Here is a 13,367-nt window from a genome sequence, read left to right on the forward strand (position 1 = left end):
TTATTATTATTATTATTATTATTATTATTATAAGTTGTTAGGTTCTGGGTGTATCTCACACACACAGAGATACTTACACCCAAGATTAGAGTCGTCGAAGAATTATCAGGGTGGAAGTCTCCTCTCCAAATTCCATATCTTCATCAATGTCTTGTATGTCGTACATTTGCAAACATTCGCATCGGAATAATCTGTTCCGGTTTGCACAAGGTTGGTCTAATGTCGCCCCTCACCTCGTACCCTAGCTATCCCCTCTCTCCTACCCCCACCTGAGACAACGCACAGACTATAACCAGAGGAACACATTCGCTTTGCTAACATTTCATCAGTCACTTTTGTTGAAAGGCGAAGGGTCATCTTGTTCAGGTAAGGAGAAAGTTTTGTGTACAATACTCTACTACAGACTTTAAACAACGATACTATGTTTATACATCCTGGAAAGACTCGAGTTCTAATCATAAAGTGACTTTCATGAGACTGTCGAATAAGATTATTCATCAGATGAAGAAACTGTATGTCGAAATGACTATTATTCAAGGGTGGCTCTAACGAGAGGGGCACCAACACTAAAATTTATCCTGTTTAAATAATCATTAGGTTTTTAAAATATGGAAGTTGTTCTTTTCTAGTGTCATCTTAGTTAAAATAATTTTCTAGTGTTTCAATCTGTCAGGTAGAAGACACGCATTTATAAAAAACTAGCACATAACTGGATAATCGATGTATTACTTATTAAGATTTATAACAAATAATACAATGTTCCACGGATATCCTAGCATTAATACAGTATCAGTACTAATACACTGGCCAAGAAATAATAATCTTCAACATTTCAAAAACAAAAGAGTGTAGTAGTAGTAGTAGCAGTAGTAGTAGTAGTAGTAGTAGTAGTAGTAGCAGTAGTAGTAGTAGTAGTAGTAGTAGTAGAAAGCAAAATACTGGTAAACTTCGTATGAATAACCAGTCTTAAAAACAAATCCCTCGCACCCTCACTCCTTGTCGAAATTAGGCTGCGTACGTTACTGCGCTACAGAGAATACGTTACGCGAAAAGCGTATATGAACCTGTGAGAATATCAAATCTCTTATTCAAGGCCGTGAAAGCATCCAACTAAACGAAACTATAATTATTCGGGAAAGAAACTAGAGACCGAAAGTAAGAAGTAGGTTCTTGTTCTTGTGGAAAGGCCAGGGAAAAGTTAATTTAGTATGGTGTTGTTATTTGGGTCAGGATTCGAAAGTAGATATATGTATAGCAAAACTTCCTGATATTTTTTTCACTTGGTTTTATGTCGCACAGATACAGATAGGTCTTATGGCGACGGTGAGACAGGAAAGGGCTAGGAGTGGGTAGGAAGCGGCCGTGGCCTTAATCAAGGTACAGCCCCAGCATTTGCCTGGTGTGAAAACGGGAAACCACGTAAAACCATCTTCAGGTCTGCCGACGGTAATGTTCGAACCCACTATCTCCCGAATGCAAGCTCTCAGCTGCGGGCCCCTAACGGCACAGGCAACTCGCTCGGTCCTAGTCTAGGTAACAGAAATGGTTCACTTAGTACACAAAAACTGATCCACAAAAGAAAGTCTTTTGGTCAAGGTGAGAAACATACAATTAAGAACGACTTTCCTAAAGCTCGACAGAACTATTCTACTGGAGTCTACCAATTTTATTATTTTTTTTAAAAAAAATTTAAGTACTGTCGTAAGCTAACGTGAACTCATATATCGGGGCCGATCATTTCTTGTACTCGAAGGTGTACTTGTGTTTATTGTTAAAATCATTCAGAAAGAATAAGGAAACACATACTCACCTCTCCCAATATAGGAATTTCTAGCCTTTTAACGTGGAATTTCCATCCCTCCCTGCCTTGATGTCCGGAGTGAGGAACATCCACTAACTAGGAGTTAGGCCATCCTTCTATAGATTTTCAAAAGAGTACGTATTTTAACAGAGAAGCCTCCGAGACAGGCGGCAACGCGTCGGCCTCTCACCGCTGCGCTGGGATCCGTGAGAGCGGCTTCTAGTCATCGGCCCTTCTATTTTTCTAATTTCTATTTGTTCATGTGAGCGAAAAATGTATTTCGACAGTGACCACTGTCATTTGCTAATCGAAATAGGTCAATTATATTTGTTTCAAAGTTTTGTTACAGAATTTTATATGGGCGGAACGTTTATTTCGCTAGTTATCGCTATCACGTGTTCATTCATCAAGTAAGATCTATTCGTCAGCATAAAATACATGCTTTAACCTTTTCGTAGGAATATGCTCTTTTTGTTTGCTTTCTGGCAAAATACATTTATGAATAAGAAACACTCTTGTCCATTTCGTTTCTTGCTATTACACACACAAGACATTGAACAACAGCAAATGCCCTGTATGAAATTCAAATCTTCATTCCCTATCAACTCTTCCACACCAAATTCTCCGGCTCCTTGGCTGAACGGTCAACGTAGTTCGCTTCAGGGGGCTCCGGGTTCGATTCCCGGCCAGTTCGGAGATTTTAACCTTAAATAGTTATTCCCCCTGGCTCGGGGATTGGGTATTGTTCTGTCGCCAACTCCCTGTAACTCACACACCACACACACAAATGTACAAAAGGAAAAAACAAACAAGAAGCATGCAGTTTCCATACAATCCCATTGTCGTTGTTCCGCATCAGTTTCGATTTCGATCTCTCTTCGAAGGATCATTCTTCTTTTTTTTTTGGGGGGGGGGGGGGTGGTCAAATTGACGGTAATAGGAAGAAGAGTAAAATAGAAGCAAAACAAATCCGTAGTTTTACGTGACTTGATGTCGTAGGCAAGGGATCACCAGTTTTCTTATGGAATCTGAACTACAGGGCTGTACTTTTAATGTTCCAAATCCCGCGTACATTAGCTGGAATTCGAACTGCGTTTGCCTTGGTAAGAAATCATGGCGAAGGGAACTTAACTATTACGCTCCTAGGATTAAAACAGATAAAAATATCTCATTATGAAAGGAAGTACGATATATCAGACACAGAACTAGCAAGGAAGTGTCTTTGGCCGAGGAGAAAGTAATCATCCAAGCATTTTACACGACACTGAAGTGAGAGGGACGGAGCGGGGGGGGGGGGGGGGGGAGGGTGCAGAACAATCTGTCTTTTTAAGACACCTGACGATGGAATTTGATCTCAATCTCCCAAATACAAATAGCGACACACCGCACTGAGTTAACCAAATATATGTGACAAGTTGTTCCTCTTCATTTTCCTCTCAGCAGGGCTTAGTGGCTCAGACGGTTGAGGCTCTGGCCTTCTGACCCCTAACTTGGCAGGTTCGATCCTGAATCAGTCCGGTGGTACGCGCAAATCACTCATCCCAATCTTTTTTTTCTCGGCCGGGTGGCCCACATCTCTAATCGCAGCCCAGCCGAGCTCAAAAAAGCACAAATAGGCAGACGCCTAGTTGGCAGTCGCCTCCCCAATACCATGCCCTACGTACTCCTCCCCTGGGTAGATCTCTCTATCCCAGAGACTGAAATTCAGCAAACACTTAAATCACAATATGCTCAATTTGTAAAATCCTTTCGAGTAATAGATGGCCGAACGAAGAGACCTTCAGAGCACCTCCTACTACAAGTCAGGACCGACCAAGAAGTGCACCGCCTAATACTACAGGGAGTCAACCTTCGGAACTACAACTACGTAGTAATAACTCCGCCACAGAACATCATAGATCAACTGCAAGCCAAACCTGAACTAATTCCCATCCTCCACGAACCTCCAATAAAGACTAAACCAATGCCACTTTCCCTCCCTATCACAACCACTACCACAACCATCATAACCACTACTAGCACCCTTGCCACAACCATAACCACCACCAGCACACCTTGCCACTCCTTCCCGGTCATGACCTCGACCCTCCCCCCCCCCTCCCATCTACCAACCCCCCAGTCCACAGCAAACAACGTCCGACATAACTCTGCAGGACTATACCGCTGACCAGGTTACACCATCCGAACAAGAGTACTACACCGACCGAGCAACGCCGACCGAGCAGCCACCATCTTCCATGTCCATCCACAGCTGTGTACTGCGAGGCATCAACCCGGACATCCCTACAAGAGCCATCATTCAGGAACTCCGCACTGCAGGCATCCCAGTGAAGAAGGCCATAAGGATCCGAAATATCCACGGCCCTACCTATATGGTCCGCCTGCAATTACCATCAGAACGAGATGTACAGCAACTCATCAACAACGGAGCACAAATCTACGGAGAATATCACCGAGTGGAACCCTCCTTTTCACCACCCCCATCCACCCGCCAACCATCAGGCACTATGCATCCCCGCCCCCGGCCACCCCCTACACAAATTCCACCATATCATCAAGCTCTCCCACCTCTCCCCCACTCTAGCCCCTACCAGCCGCCCATACCCTCACTGGATCTCCTCCACTACCTCATCCTGTCTCTTCACAACTGTACCACCACTCTCCACCTCCTAACCTCACACATGCTCCCAACCATGGTCATCCCACCTTACCCACAGTCAAACCTAATCCCAAACCACATATACTAAAATTGTAACCCCTAGTATAATACCAAAATTGTAAACCACATGAAAATCGCCATTGTATCTATGTATAACCAATGTATCTCTAAATGTAAATATGTAACACCATTGTATCTTACCTAATAAAAAGCACAAGAGCAGATACTGCACACTTAGCCAAGAGGCCAAACTCCTTCACATCTCCAAATCCAAAAGCTACTTCCCTCTTAACTACAAACCCCATCAAATCCCCAAACCCCGCCAAATCTCCTGGCCAGAGAGAAGGCGTAACCTTCTAGGTGGCCCGCCCCTCCCCTTCGGGGAGGGGAATGAAAACATCCCCCTTGGTCCTTGGTCCGGTGGTATTTGAGGGTGCTCAAATACGTCAGTCTCGTGTCGGTAGATTTACTGGCACGTAAAAGAAGTCCTGCGGGGACCGCGGGTCCCCTAGCTGAGTCTGGCATTGTTTACATTTGTGTCAGGCTCCTTACTTTCAACCTTTATATCTGAGCGCCCTTGGTCAACTCTTTGTTTTCTTCCGATCCCGAAGATATTAGTTTAGGGCGTCTTTCACTTTCACGCTCTTCTTGTCCTGCCCGTTCTTTTGCTGATACTCTCATTCTTCGAGGGGTCTGACCAATTCCATTTTTCCTTCTGTTTAGTTTTGTGATAATTGCCTATAGCCTGCTGCAGCCCTTGTATGGAAGGCCCTCCGATGAAGGTGGGCGGCATCTGCCGTGTACAGGAAACTGCGTGTTATTGTAATGGAGGATATTGTGGTGTTGGTGCTGTTGGTGATTAGTGTTTTAAGAGGAAGTACAACAAGGCATCCATCCCCTATTAACACTAATCAGAGAGAAAAATGGAAGGGGCCCGACAATTCGAAAAATGAAGGTCCGAGTGATTTGGCTCTGCAGTTAACGGCGGGCAGTGTGAGCTTGCATTTGGGAGATAGTGGGTTCGAACACCACAGTCGGCAGCTCTAAAAATTGTTTTTCGTGATTTTCCATTCACACCAGGTAAATACCAGGGCTGTACCTTATTAAGGCCACGGCCAATTCCTTCCCATTCGTAGCCCTTTCAATCGTCGCCAGAAGACCTATCTGTGTCGGTCTGACGTAAAGCAACTTGAAGAAAGGAATGAAGACGTCGGCCAAAGAAAGACAAGGGCTACGAAGGGCGTGAAAATGAAAGTCTCCCTTGCCTTCAAATGCTCTAATACCGTCGGCGTCGGAAAAGAACAAGAGTTGACCAAAGGAGGTCGATAGAATACATTAAAGTGAGGAGCGTCGAACAAGTAGAAGCGACGCCAGGACTCAGCTAAGGTCCCCGTGGTCACCAACCCATTCTCCTAAGTTAAGAGCCCTAGGGGTCCGTTTTAGTCGCATCTTACGACAGGCAGTGGATACCGTGGGTGTTATTCTATCACCCCCACTCACAGAGGAAGATAGTTTTTGTGTGGTGTGTGAGTTGCAGTACAAATACTCAGTCCCCGAGCCAAGAGAATTAACCATTTAAGGTTAAGATCTCCGACACGGACTGGAATTGAAACCGGGGATTAATAATAATAATAATAATAATAATAATAATAATAATAATAATAATAATAATAATAATAATAATAATTTTACGTCCCACTAACTAGTTTTACGGTTTTCGGAGTCACCGAGGAGCCGGAATTTTATCCTACAGGAGTTATTTTACGTCCCAATCTACCGACACAAGGCTGACGTATTTGAACACCTTCAAATACCAGCGAACTCGCCAACTTGAGCTCCGAAGGCCAGCGCTCTGCTGCCTGAGCTACCTAGCCCGGAGTCAAATCTATGTGGGTAGGTGTACGCGTTATTGCATATTTTTATGGTGGTTGGTGTGTTGCGTATATAGAAAGAGACGTGTATTGAGACAGACTACTTTTACGGTTTTCGAGAAGCCAAGGTGCCGGAATTTAGTCTCGCGGGAGTCCTTTTACATGCCAGTAAATCTACCGACACGAGTCTGACGTATTTGAGCACTTTCAAATGCCACCGGACTGAACCAGGATCGAACCTGCCAACCTGCCTCAACCGTCTGAGCCACTCGGCCTGGCGTTAGAGAAATTAACCAGATACTTGAACAGACAGGGAATCAAATCCGGAACCCTCTGAATCGAAGACCATGACTGGCCATTCTGCCAAGGAGCCGAACAAATGTGTCTTTCTATTTTACTACAAAATATGCAGTAGGCCTACATTCATTAGAATGAAAACTGACTAGTTTAATTTCTCAAGAGGTATGAGTTTCATGTGGATAGTGAATGAACGCTCATCTTGGTGGTTGGACTTGCGTGAAGATGTAGGACACGCAGCATCATAATTAAAGACCAGATGTGAATTGTATCCTATATCCTTCGAGAAAACTGCTAACTCATGTGACCTCGCGTTTCCTTTGAAGGCCAGAGCAGTACCATGGCCCTAGCCCCAAGGCAATTAGTAGTTACTAACGAAGAAGAAGAAAAAATATGACACGATGCAAACAAGGTTTACATTTTCTAACAAGGTGAGCCAAGCACGGACAGCAGGTGAATGTGAAAGTTCCAAGCGAGTTACGGTAAGGTCTGCTACATTCACACGACCTTCGTGCAATGCCACAAGCTTTCCGGACCTTTGTTAACTATACGTAATCATTGTCTAGCATCTACCTACTAAATCACATCTCACGAAAATACACCTTATTACAAAACAAAACAAAACAAAAGTACACGCTAAGATAACACTTCTTTCGTCCTTGGCCCGTTAGTTTTAGTGCCAAGCTAAGAGGTTACTAGCCCCATTACCCCGGTATCACATAACGATTACTTAGGAGCAATATTTCAAGGATATTGACATTTCCTTAACGGAAGTTCCCTCGGGACTCGAATCAGATCGACCAGGTGATAGTTCGCCTTCTATGCAGACAGTTATGAAATCAAATCCTGGCACAGTCGGTTGGCGTTCAATTGTTCTTAACTGCGATAGATCCAGAACTGGCGCGTTTAAGAATAGCCTATCTTTAAGGGAAGGTATATTCGGCACTCCTACATCTCTTAAGAGGAAAAAAGAAAAAGAAAAAAAAAGCCGGGTTGAGTGGCTCAGACGATTGAGGCGTTGGCCTTCTGACCCCAACTTGGCAGATTCGATCCTGGTTTAGTCCGGTGGTATGAGAAGGTACTCCAATCCGTCAGACCCGTGTCGGTATATTTACTGGCATGTAAAAGCTCCTGCGAGACTAAATTCCGGCATCTATGCGTCTACGAAAACCTTAAAAGTAGTTAGTGGGGCGTAAAAACCAATAACATTATTATTGAGATCTTAAGACGTTAAAATACTGTTGTGTTGCTGCATCATGTAAGGGGCTGAGAATATAGCCCCATACATCTGTTGCGGTCCTGTCTTTTTGAAAAAGGAAGCTTGTAGTGACTTCATTTCAAAAATCTCACGTGCACTGGCCGGGCATCGGCCGCCTTGGTGATAAGCCAATGACACCAGTATTCACCACATTCCAGTAAATCAAAAATAGTCTTAAATGCAGGACAGTGGTGGAGAAAACTACAGTACTAACACTTTGACGACGGAGTGTCCACGATAATAATAATAATAATAATAATAATAATAATAATAATAATAATAATAATAATAATAATAATAATAATAATAATAATAACTTCGCCAGCTGAAAGAAACCATAATAAATAAATAAATAAATAAATAAATAAATAAATAAATAAATAAATAAATAAATAAATAAATAAATAAATAAATAGGATTACAGTGAAAGAAATTCTTCAGCTACCAAGTGACATATCTAACAGTAGGCTATATTGTACACAAGCAATACACATAAAGGCCTGTCTAGACTTCGTGCGACGTGCGAAGCGTATGTCCAACAATTGAACATCAATTGCAAACTTGAAGTAACGACCGATCCTCATGTTAACGCTGTCAGAGATTACAATGCCATCAATAATCATTGCTTCTCAGAGCTGCAGATCAGTAATGACGACAGATCAAAGAGTTAAGAGAATCCGAGAACTTCTACGCTTTGAGGTACATGACGAAATCCACTGTTTAGCAGAAGATGGAAGTAACTGTCGTATCGATATAATTGCATTAAACGAAGAAAAAATCATTGATCCTACGATAAGTCAGGCGACGTACACTGACATGCCAAAACTCGTGGGACAGCAATATTTAAAGACGAACCGAGCAAGTTAGTCCAGCGGTTACGGTTGCTCAGCTATATGCTTGCATCCGGGAGGCAGTAAGTTCGAATTCCACTGTCGGCAGCCCTGAAGATGGCATCCCGTGGTTTTGCATTTTCACACAAGGCAAATGCTGCCTGTACCTTAATTAAGGTCACGGTCGTTTCCTTCCCACTCCTAGCCTTTTCCTATCCCATCGTCGCCATAAGACCTATCTGTGTCGGTGCGACATTAAGCAAATTACAAATAAAAACAAAAAATTAAAAATAATAATTAAAGGTGGCGCCACCGTACCGTGTCGTCTTGAAAGTACCCAGACTTGTATCAGGTATCATCTGACATCTCGAGAGTGAGTGTAAACACAGTCTGTGCTGTTCGTGGCAAGGCGACGTTAATTATGTATCATCTTTCGAACTGGACACGATGGATGGAACATTCCATTCTCGAAGTTGTGCGTACATTTAACATTCCTCGATCCCGCATGGAGGCATTACCATCCACAGTGAACAGTGCACGGATGCTTAATGATCGCGATTAGCGGCATCCGTGGTAACAAATAAGCTTCAGTGGCTCAAATCACATCCACATTCAATTCAGGTGGTACCAGATACACATCCAGCAGGTCAGTGCAGTGTTCTACCCTTTCACAGGCCATTGTTTGGTACAATGTAATAAGTTTTTTAAAATTTTATTTTCTGCATTGGGAATGTGAAAGTAATTTGTTAAACACACCTCTATATTTTCAGTACCCCAATAATTTGGTGGGAAGTATTCCTCCCACGGCCCACTTTGAATCACATTAAAATAATAGCTTATTTTGTTCATAGGGTGCTAAAAGAAATTAAAAAGTATAGGAAACTCAAATATACTTTATATTTTATTTAGTAGTAGTCATACACAGGTGTCGGCCCCGTGGTGTAGGGGTAGCGTGCCTGCCTCTCGCCCGGAAGCCCCGGGTTCGATTTCCGGCCAGGTCAGGGATTTGTCTCTCGACCCGAGGGCTCATTCGAGGTCCACTCAGCCTACGTGATTAGAGTTGAGGAGCTATCTGACGGTGAGATTGCAGCCCCGGTCTCGTAAGCCCAGAATAACGGACGGGAGGATGCCTCGTGCTGACCACACAGCCCTTTCCAGGGCGTTAAGTGCCTTGGGGTTTGGTTTCTGGTTTCATATACAGATACGAAGTACATTATTTTACACTGAGTGTATAACTATATAAAATATTAACAGCAAGAAAACAAACAACAACATTTAACAAAGAAGAGACTCAATGTTAACAAGTTCTTTAGAAATTAAGTAACAGTTAAAATAAATAACAAGGGGTAAAAACATATGTCATGATGTCCGTTCCACTAGTAATATTCTGGCCAAGTTGTCGCCGGAGAATCGAGAGCTTACTTCTTTAGTATACGTTTCAGTTTGGTTTTGAAGAGATGATAGGGAATGTTGATGACAAAATTGTTTGCATTTGCTGTTGTGGGAAGGCGATAGAATATAGAACGTTACTGGAGTGCTAGGCGCGCACGGAGAATATGGAATAGCGGTCTATGTGCATTTAATTGCCATTAATCATTCTGTGAAGAAAGCATACATCTGTGTAATGTAGACGTATACTCAGGTCCAAGATATTGTGACAGAATTTGGTTGGTACTATACTGTATCAGGTTGGGGTTACGTGCTTTCACAATGTACACAAAGGATGAGATTAGTACGTGGTTAAATTTTATGGCATGTGTGCGGGCATTTGATGACCAGACAGGAGAGAAAAATCAATGATATGAAGAACATAAGTACAGAAGTATAATTTAAGAGCGTTTAAGTCACGAATTTCAGTAAATCTGAACAAAAGTCCAAGAGACCTCACGACACGGATTTTTACTTGGTCTGTATGAAAAGAGAAATTTAGTTTGCTATCATGAAATATTCCAAGAGTGCAAAGTGTGTACCTGAGTAACAGCCTTCAGTGTAGTGCCGTTTATTTCATACCTGTAGGTAAGCTCACATTATTATTATTATTATTTATTATTATTATTATTATATTATCGTGTGGCATTTACATGCATAATGTGCAAAAATATACAATGAACATATAAATTAAATTATAGAATTAAACTAGAATGTCCAGCTTCGACAACCAGTCCACTACACTTGGTGTCAATTCATGCAGAGCCCGTAAACCATCCTTAAATGCTGACAGTGGACAGCTCTCAACAACACGAAGCAATGTCTGCTTCTCAGCACCACACTCACACGCAGCACTTTCACAATATCCCCACTTTTTCATCATATATCGGCACCCGCCGTGGCATGTTCTGAAACGGTTGAGTTTTGACCACTCATGTCGAGGAAGATCGAAACCTGGCACCTTCTTCGTTGGGTCCTTAATCAGAAAGACGTTGGTGGGTGGACATTGTTCCCATCGCTGTCTCCGTTCTGCTGTTACACTGAATTTTTCATAGGAGTGTAGATCAGTCCAGAGTGGATTCCGGGATTTTAACCTCATCATAGGTGGATCTCGTAAGGCACTGAACAATAGTGAGTTCTTGTGTGCAAAGATCTTCTTGAGCAACTGTACTTTCGCTGCTTTTCTCCTCAGATCTGGAGGAGCAATGTTTGCTAAAACAGGCAGCCACTGAGTAGAAGTGGACCTCACTGTACCAGTAACAACTCTCATGGTTTCATTGAGCTGTACGTCAATCTTGCTGGAATGTACGCTGTTTTCCCACACAGGAGCGCAGTACTCACCAGCCGAGTATGCTAGAGAAAGTGAAGCAGTGCGAAGAGTGTTTGCATCTGCACCCCAGTTGCTGCCCGCTAGTTTATGCAGCAGATTTTTTTACTCTTGTACTCAGCTTCTTTGACAGATTCAAGCAATGCTGTTTGAACGACAAGGATCGATCCAGTGTGCCACCCAGATATTTTGGGAAGGAGTTGTGGAAGACTTCTGTTCCGTTAAAAACCACATGTAGCTTCCGATTAGCTTCCATGTTATGCAAGTGGAATGCTGTTACTTCCGTTTTACTAGGATTTGGCTGGAGTCTCCATTTGTGAAAATAGTCACACATGGTAGCTAGGTTCTCTGTAAGTACATCCTCACAGTGTGCCAAATTAAAGCTAGATCGTCTGCAAACTGTATCTTCTTTGAAGTTGTTCTTGGCAGGTCATGGTTCTAAAGATTGAATAGAATGGGAGATAATACTGAACCTTGGGTTAAACCATTATTTAGAGATCTCCACCCGCTTCTTTCACCGTTCAGAAATACAGCAAATCGACGGTTGGATAACATGTTGTTTAGTAAGCATGCTAGCTTCTGACAAGGGATGACTTGAACAAACTTGAGCAACAGTCCCTCTCACCAGACCGTGTCATAGGCTGATGTAAGGTCGACAAAAGCTGCAGCTGTCTTCAGTCTTTTCTGGAATCCCGCTTCAATCTGTGTTGTCAGTGTTAACACCTGATCATAACAACTACGATTCTTTCTGAAACCCCCTTGTTCAACTGGGATGACTCCTTCTATTGCTTCCTGGATACGGTTACGTATCATTCTTTCGAGCATCTTGTAGACTACATTAAGCAGTGAAATTGGTCGATAATGTGAGGCATCAGTTCCTTCCTTTCTTGGTTTCAAGACTGCAATTACTTTGGCTTGTTTTAACAACTTAGGTAATTTACCAGTTCGTAGAATTTCATTGAAGAAGTTGACTAGCCAGTGTTTTGTACCAGGCCCTATGGCCTTCAGAAACTCAGGATAGATTTCATCCAGACCAGCAGCTTTAATTATCTTTATATTGGATAGAGCCTTGTCCAGTTCAACAGTACTGAAATCACAAGAATACTCCGGATGGGATGTCAACTGTGATCTTCTCGTTCTTAGTTGGTTCTTAACACTCCTTGCATGTACCTTATTCATCTTCGCTCTAGAGATTTGTGTCAGTCTGGAGGCAATGGTGTTTGGGTTCATTGGCCAACTTCTGCGTTTCATGGTAGGGTCACTGCCAAGTTTTCTTATGAGGTTCCAGGCTTTACGAATAGAGTGCGTGAAGTCCATCTCTGCTGTAGTTCTGTGACACTTCTCTCTCCTAGATTTATTTAGAGCCCTTAGCAACTCATCAGTTGTCGTTTTATTAGGAGAGTTCTGATATTCGGTGTAGAGCTGATTACATTCTTCTGACCATCCTGGTATATACGTCTTACGATATCCCCGGGGAATGAACTTCCTAGTATTAGCTTTTATGGCATTGACAAATCTACTGTAATTTTCAGGAACTGATGGTATCCAATGTACAGTGTTATTAAGGTAGATCGACATTTTAACATATTTTCAACATTAATTTTCAGTTTCCACCTAGTCGTAGCACAAGTCCAAATCATTCTGAATGCTATCACAATCACTGGAGTTCACTATGTTCTCGAATATTTTTAAATCATCAGCGTATAGTAATATGAAACATGGGGTCCTCTTTATGTCACCTCTGAGGTCATCTATTCCTCATTGAAGAACGCCAGACGAGACATTCAGCTATGATGAGATAGAGCCAGGAAGTACGACTCGCTCTTGAAGTTTGGGAAGATAGTTTTTATGAGAATTAAAAGATTAAATTGGTATGATGCACATACATATATTATA

The 13,367-nt window shown here is 42.5% G+C and overlaps 1 protein-coding gene across 2 annotated transcripts in view; it reads left to right on the forward strand.

Moving 5' to 3' along the window:
* The first annotated feature begins 240 nt into the window (after positions 1–240).
* Positions 241–13,367, forward strand: part of l(2)34Fc (lethal (2) 34Fc) — an 81,579-nt gene continuing 68,452 nt past the window's right edge. The window contains exon 1 of one of the 2 annotated variants that reach the window (XM_067150747.2): positions 241–366. The gene's annotated coding sequence lies outside the window, so the exon portion shown is untranslated. Of the gene's footprint in view, positions 367–9,084; positions 9,363–13,367 lie in introns of those variants that run through there. The other variant, XM_067150748.2, reaches the window with a different exon arrangement.

Source organism: Anabrus simplex, chromosome 7 (assembly GCF_040414725.1).
Source record: "Anabrus simplex isolate iqAnaSimp1 chromosome 7, ASM4041472v1, whole genome shotgun sequence".
In the NCBI taxonomy this organism is placed as follows: Eukaryota; Metazoa; Arthropoda; class Insecta; order Orthoptera; family Tettigoniidae; genus Anabrus; species Anabrus simplex.